The 5,871-nt window shown below is 39.2% G+C and overlaps 1 non-coding gene across 1 annotated transcript; it reads right to left on the bottom strand.

The window, feature by feature from the left end:
* Positions 1 to 4,904: 4,904 nt before the first annotated feature.
* Positions 4,905 to 4,986, bottom strand: trnas-gcu (transfer RNA serine (anticodon GCU)). Its single transcript has one exon. It is a non-coding gene; the product is annotated as a tRNA-Ser (tRNA).
* Between the last annotated feature and the right edge of the window lie 885 nt (positions 4,987 to 5,871).

The following is a 5,871-nucleotide window of genomic DNA, read 5'->3' on the forward strand; positions in this document are numbered from 1 at the left end:
TTATTACTCTGCTGAGTTTCTCCATTTAGACAAATGCCTGGCTGAAAAGGGACTCTTGAGATCTCGCACCTCATTTTCACCACTTACCCTGAAACCAAGGAATAAGCGTTGCATTTCCACACTTCGCAAGCACTTAACTTTATGATATCCATCTGAACTCACAGCTGACCTTCCGACAATCACTTGAATTAATCGTGCCTTCTCCCACTTGTCTAATTTTTAGTTTTGCATCACATCTTTGCTGTGCTACACTTTTATATTTGAGTATCCAATATTCAAATCACCTGTCCCTTTAAATTATTGATCCTCGTTGTTAACTCCTGTTTCCATAGCTACAGGCCCGAATCAGGATGGTCCATAATGTCAGCATGTCAGAAGAGTTTTCAAGTGTTAAGGACGTTCTTTTGCTGATGTCAGAGGGCCAGTGAGGGTTATAGTGCGGCCAAGTGTCACAGGTTCCCTGAGGAGCAACAAGAGGTCAGGCAGGAGGGGCAGGAGACTGGCAGCATACAGACAGCACATTTGACAGTGGTCGCCTTGTCGTCCATCTTGTGTCAATGGTCCACCTCTTTTTATGACTGCCATCATTCACCACTTCATTTACTTCATTATCTGATGGAGTTTCAGGTCAGTGACCTCATCAGAAAACAGGAAACATTACAAGATGTTTTTATATATTTATATTTGGTCTTGAGGGATTTGACCATATGAAGCGTAAAAGTAGTCTATAATTATATTATTCATTTAATTGCATCATATCCACCTCTTTTCAGTTATTTAGATCATAAAGTATTACATCCTTTCACTTTTGGAGTCAGTCTGTCACATAGATTGTTTGCAAATTCAATTAGAGAACCAGAATGTTCTTCCTGTGTGATATAATACATGTATGAGGGAGACTTAAAGGTACAAACATTATGGACATGATATAGCTGTTATTAACAAAAAACTCAAAATTATATTCTAAGCAAAGTAAACCTCTATTCCCCACTCATAAGCCCAACATGCTTATGGATGCCAGAATAAACAATTTCTAAACTTCATTAATCAAATCGGCCTTTTCTTATAACACTGCAGATAATTACATTTGTTATGAAGCAATTTAAATGAATGTCTCAATATAAATTTGGCAAGTAGAGTACACAGGGATTTCAGTTGACCTTAATGCCACTAGCCACAGGATGTTGATTTAATTACTGCTCAAACTGATATAAGAGTATTAATAAATCTCTTTCTTGTGATTTTTAACTTATCATATCTTTATTTAACCTTTATTTAACCAGATAAGTCAGTGGAGAACCAGCTCTCATTTACAACGACAATCTGGCCACTTTTGCGTTTGCTGCTTCACCAATTGTAGAAGCCAGGTTGCTGCCTGCCCTCTAGTTATATACTTCCAAAGTTCAAACTATTTCAACAAAACTGAGTCCATTTCAACATATAGCACGTGTTGCAAACTTGTGAACTATCAGCCTATGTGATCTTTCTGGCAAGCTGTCCTTGATCAAGGCACCCTCTTTTTGGTGCAATCGGGCAACCAGCTGTGCTGCACAAACTTGACTGCATGGAAGCATTTAGTCAGGCTGAAGGCCGGCCCTCACCCTGACCACCACACACACTCATAAAACACAGCCACATGCAAAGGATTTGGAGAATGATGGCTTTTCCTTTGATATCCAGTATGTGGCCAGTAGGAATGACTATTGACATGATGTTCATAATATGGCAAATAATGACATGATTACAGTCTCCTGATCTTGAACTTAATTATCCCATTTATTAGCTATCTTCAGACCGTGTTGGCAGTTGTACAAGTCAGCCACAGGATTAGGGATCGTTGTGTTTTTTAGAAAAGGAAAGAAGTGGAAACACTGCACAGTATCTGATGTTTTATAACTTCCTGAATGAAAAGGAATGTGCATACCGTGGACACAGTCTGATTAAACACTCACACACACAAGGTAAAAATAAAAATACATCATTGCGACAGTGACAGTGACAGTTGCTAGCTTGCATGCCAGTTGGCTGTATTTGTACCCTGTGCATATGTCTTTTTACTCTTTTTACTTTTTGCTGGAACAGTTTTTCCCTGTTTTCCATTTTGTTGCTCCATTCAACAGCTCCTCGATAATTCATAGCTTTCATTTGTTTTTCCTTTGTCTCATTTTGTGTCTTCGACCAACACATTGGTAACCTTACATGTTCTTATGAAGTTTTTGGGAATATCTGACTGATGTTTCTGTTATCTCTTCTCTCAATTCAATTATCTCTAAATTCTATTAATTTAACATCATTCCACTGAACAATCCAGCAATCGAGGATTTTGAACCTGTTTCTGTTCTATGATAAGAGTCAAAATCTGTAAATGGATTTTATCCGTCACTCCACATACATACTGTACACTCCACATTAAAATATTCAACAGGATTTCCTCAGGAAGGATAAACCTCCCATATTCACTTCTGGACTCAGTAGTTTATTGTACTGTGTGGTGAATTAAGGATTATTGACTTCAGTTTCTCGTCGTCTTTTCTCTTCAGAAGCATCTATATTGAATAAAGAAGGACTTCTGTCTCTGAGGACCTCCTCAGGAAATCTTTACAGCCAGGCCACATTACCACAAAGACTTTTCTTCTACTCCTGAGTAAAAACAAGACAGAAATGAAGAACAGATTTTTCTCAATAATAAAAGAATGCCAAACTATTTTATGAAATGGCTCTTCTGTTTACGATGAAATATGTCACCCTTTCAAATGTTATCATGTTGCCTTATGATGCTGCACAGCCATGTTGTCTGTTTTTGAAGAATACTGTGGGTTGTCTTGAATATTTCAACCATATTTAAAATAATTTAGATTCACTTAATCCTGTCTGATATGAATTTATGAAGAATTTTTGGGCTGCTAAATCAGTGTGGGCTCACCATAAAGGAGGCTGCCATCAGTCTAGAGGGAATCTTGGGGCCTCTTGGTTGCAGGGTAAATACTCCTTTGCACTTTAAACACAGAACGAAAAAAAACTACTCATAGGACAAAAGTTTTGTTTCATGTAGAATGGAATATTAAGAGAAAAATATACCAGAGGCCCTCAGTACCAAGGCCAAACTCTTACGGTTTCCTTTTCTGTTCACTATCAGGGTGTGAATCTAGCTGTGTGTGCACACGTCTGTGTATTTATTCAAACACTCAAGAGGAATTGCCATTTGACTTCACACTACATTCTTAACTCTTGGCTCTGATAGACAGTGTGTAAGGACACTGGGTCCCTGTATTTGTTCAAAATAATGGTGAGTAATTAAAACATCAACTTATGTGACATGATGCCTTCTGTTACTCCCTCGTTGGCTGAAGGGGAAGGCTGATGATGGCATTTTTCAAGATCAAACGATAAATGTCACGTCTGCTCTTAAGGCCTGTGAGATTTGTGAGAAAACAAACAGGACAGATGAGAAATAGCAGACTTAAAACATAAATTATGAGGCTGAGATGGACGATGAAGGAGAAAATGTAGCACTGTTTTCGTTCTTCATCAAAATACTTTTATTAGAAATGGAAGGACAGAGAGCGATCTGCCATTACAGTCACCTTAAAACAGCCAATCACCTCAGATGCATGTTCTGAAAACTCTCAGCAGATTAAATTCACATTCTATTACTGCAGAAAGTGCAAACTCCCTGAATCAGCAGGACTGAAATCAGAAGAGACACATTCAACATTTGCATTGGAAGGGAAATTGGAAATAGTTATTTCTTTGACTGTGTGTTAGCCAAGCTGGCTTCATAGCGGTACATGCACACATCACTATACTGTATATACTATGAGAATCAGATTTGATGAGTGCTAAGCAGACATTTCCACGTCGTCGTCAGCCAGGTCGTTAGCATTTTGTCTTTACCAAATTTCGACTTCTCACAGCTCTCTGCCAAGTCACGCTCTGTCAATCAAACTTAAGCACTAGGTAGTATTTTCCCACATAGGCTGTTGCTGTAGCTGGAGTTGCATTCTGATGAACACCCAGTAAATTATGAATGTTCCAGTCAATATCTATTGTTTAACAATTGCTAACATGATTGAGCCAGACACAGAAGGAGACCACACACATTTTAATGTAAGTTCATTTTGTTTGGATCTAATTCGATTCCAGAAGAACAAATAGATCTCTAGTCAGAAAGTGTTTAGTGGAGGCCACTAGTGAGGGCCACGCTGTGTGATGCTGATCAAGAGAGAGACTAAGAAGTTAGGCTTAACGCAAAAACCACTCAGTAGAGAGCATACATCTGCCAAAGCTCAGCATTCCCATTTAATTCAGTCAAGCTTTAACAAAATCAAACTCATAAGGTTTTTGAAAAACACTCTGTGTCGCAATTTTTAAGACAGTTTTAAAAATCCTCAACCCCCCCTTTTCTTACTGATCGACACTGAAATTTAAAAGGGTCTTACTTGTTTTGAGAACCTGTTTTGAGAAGCAAACAACCAAGAAACCCACGAGCAAGAGGCCATCACAACACGTCCTGTCAGTCAGGATATATCATCAGCATCAGCAATGCACTGTGTACAATAACTACAGCAGATAGGCAGCAGTTGTTCAGCTTGGGGACTTGGGGACCGGAGGCTGGCCGGTTCAAGACCAACATTGACAAAAAGGATGGCGTGTAAACTGGTAGCTGGAGAGGTGCCGGTTCACCTCCTGAGCACTGCAAAGGCGCCCTTGAGCAAGGCACTGAAACCCACAAGCTGCTTTTAGATAGATAGATAGATAGATAGATAGATAGATAGATAGATAGATAGATAGATAGATAGATAGATAGATAGATAGATAGATAGATAGATAGATAGATAGATAGATAGATAGATAGATAGATATACTTTAATGATTCAAAACTGAGAAATTCACAAAAGACCTGTCGACGAGGATGGGATTCGAACCCACGCGTGCAGAGCACAATGGATTAGCAGTCCATCGCCTTAACCACTCGGCCACCTCGTCTTATAAATCAGGCACCTCGTCTCCCACCTCGTCGTTCACCTTTTAGGATGCTATTTGGCTGCCTGACACCCGTCCATCTCCCTAAGGTCTTTTGTGTGTGTGTGTGTGTGTGTGTGTGTGTGTGTGTGTGTGTGTGTGTGTGTGTGTGTGTGTGTGTGTGTGTGTGTGTGTGTGTGTGTGTGTGTGTGTGTATGCGTGCGCATGTGTGTGCAAGTGTGTGTATGTGTGTGCGTGCGCGGTAGCCTTTATATGTGTTGAAGATAATTTCCCCACATGGATTAATAAACCAAGTTTCTCTCATTCTTTCTCAAATAATTCATGTAATAATGTCACCCCACAGGATCATTGGTGTCAAGATGTCTTTGGTGCTTACAGGAACTTCTGGCTGGTCTCTATTGATAGGCTACAATTAAACATGCATGGGAAATGTGAATGACATACAAAAAGCTTTTTATTAAATGGCGCAAAAAAAACAAAAACGGTCTACCTATCTGAGATTTAATCACTGCCTTATTTGGATCATATGAGAGGAATCGACCTGCTTTCAGAAGAACCCATTAATTACAGTACTGGTGAAGATCTATTACACGGAGAGATCAGGAATGTTTATTTAAATTATCTAACATTGATTTATTTACACAGAAACTACTGAACTGATAACCTGTGACCTTTGTGGAGCTGCAGCACATGGGTGAGGTAAACTACACAGACATGAACAGGATAATTAGACCTTGGTGGAGGAATATGCTTTGCAGAGTGCTAGTGAAATTTGAAATAGCTCAAATCATGTCATCCAAACGATTTGGCATATTCTTCATTCCTAACCAGGCTGTTCTTTTGAAGAGATAAAGCATAGCAGATGTGTTCTGATAATGTAAATGGGAT

The sequence above is a fragment of the Antennarius striatus genome, chromosome 11 (genome assembly GCF_040054535.1).
Source record: "Antennarius striatus isolate MH-2024 chromosome 11, ASM4005453v1, whole genome shotgun sequence".
Lineage (NCBI taxonomy): Eukaryota > Metazoa > Chordata > Actinopteri > Lophiiformes > Antennariidae > Antennarius > Antennarius striatus.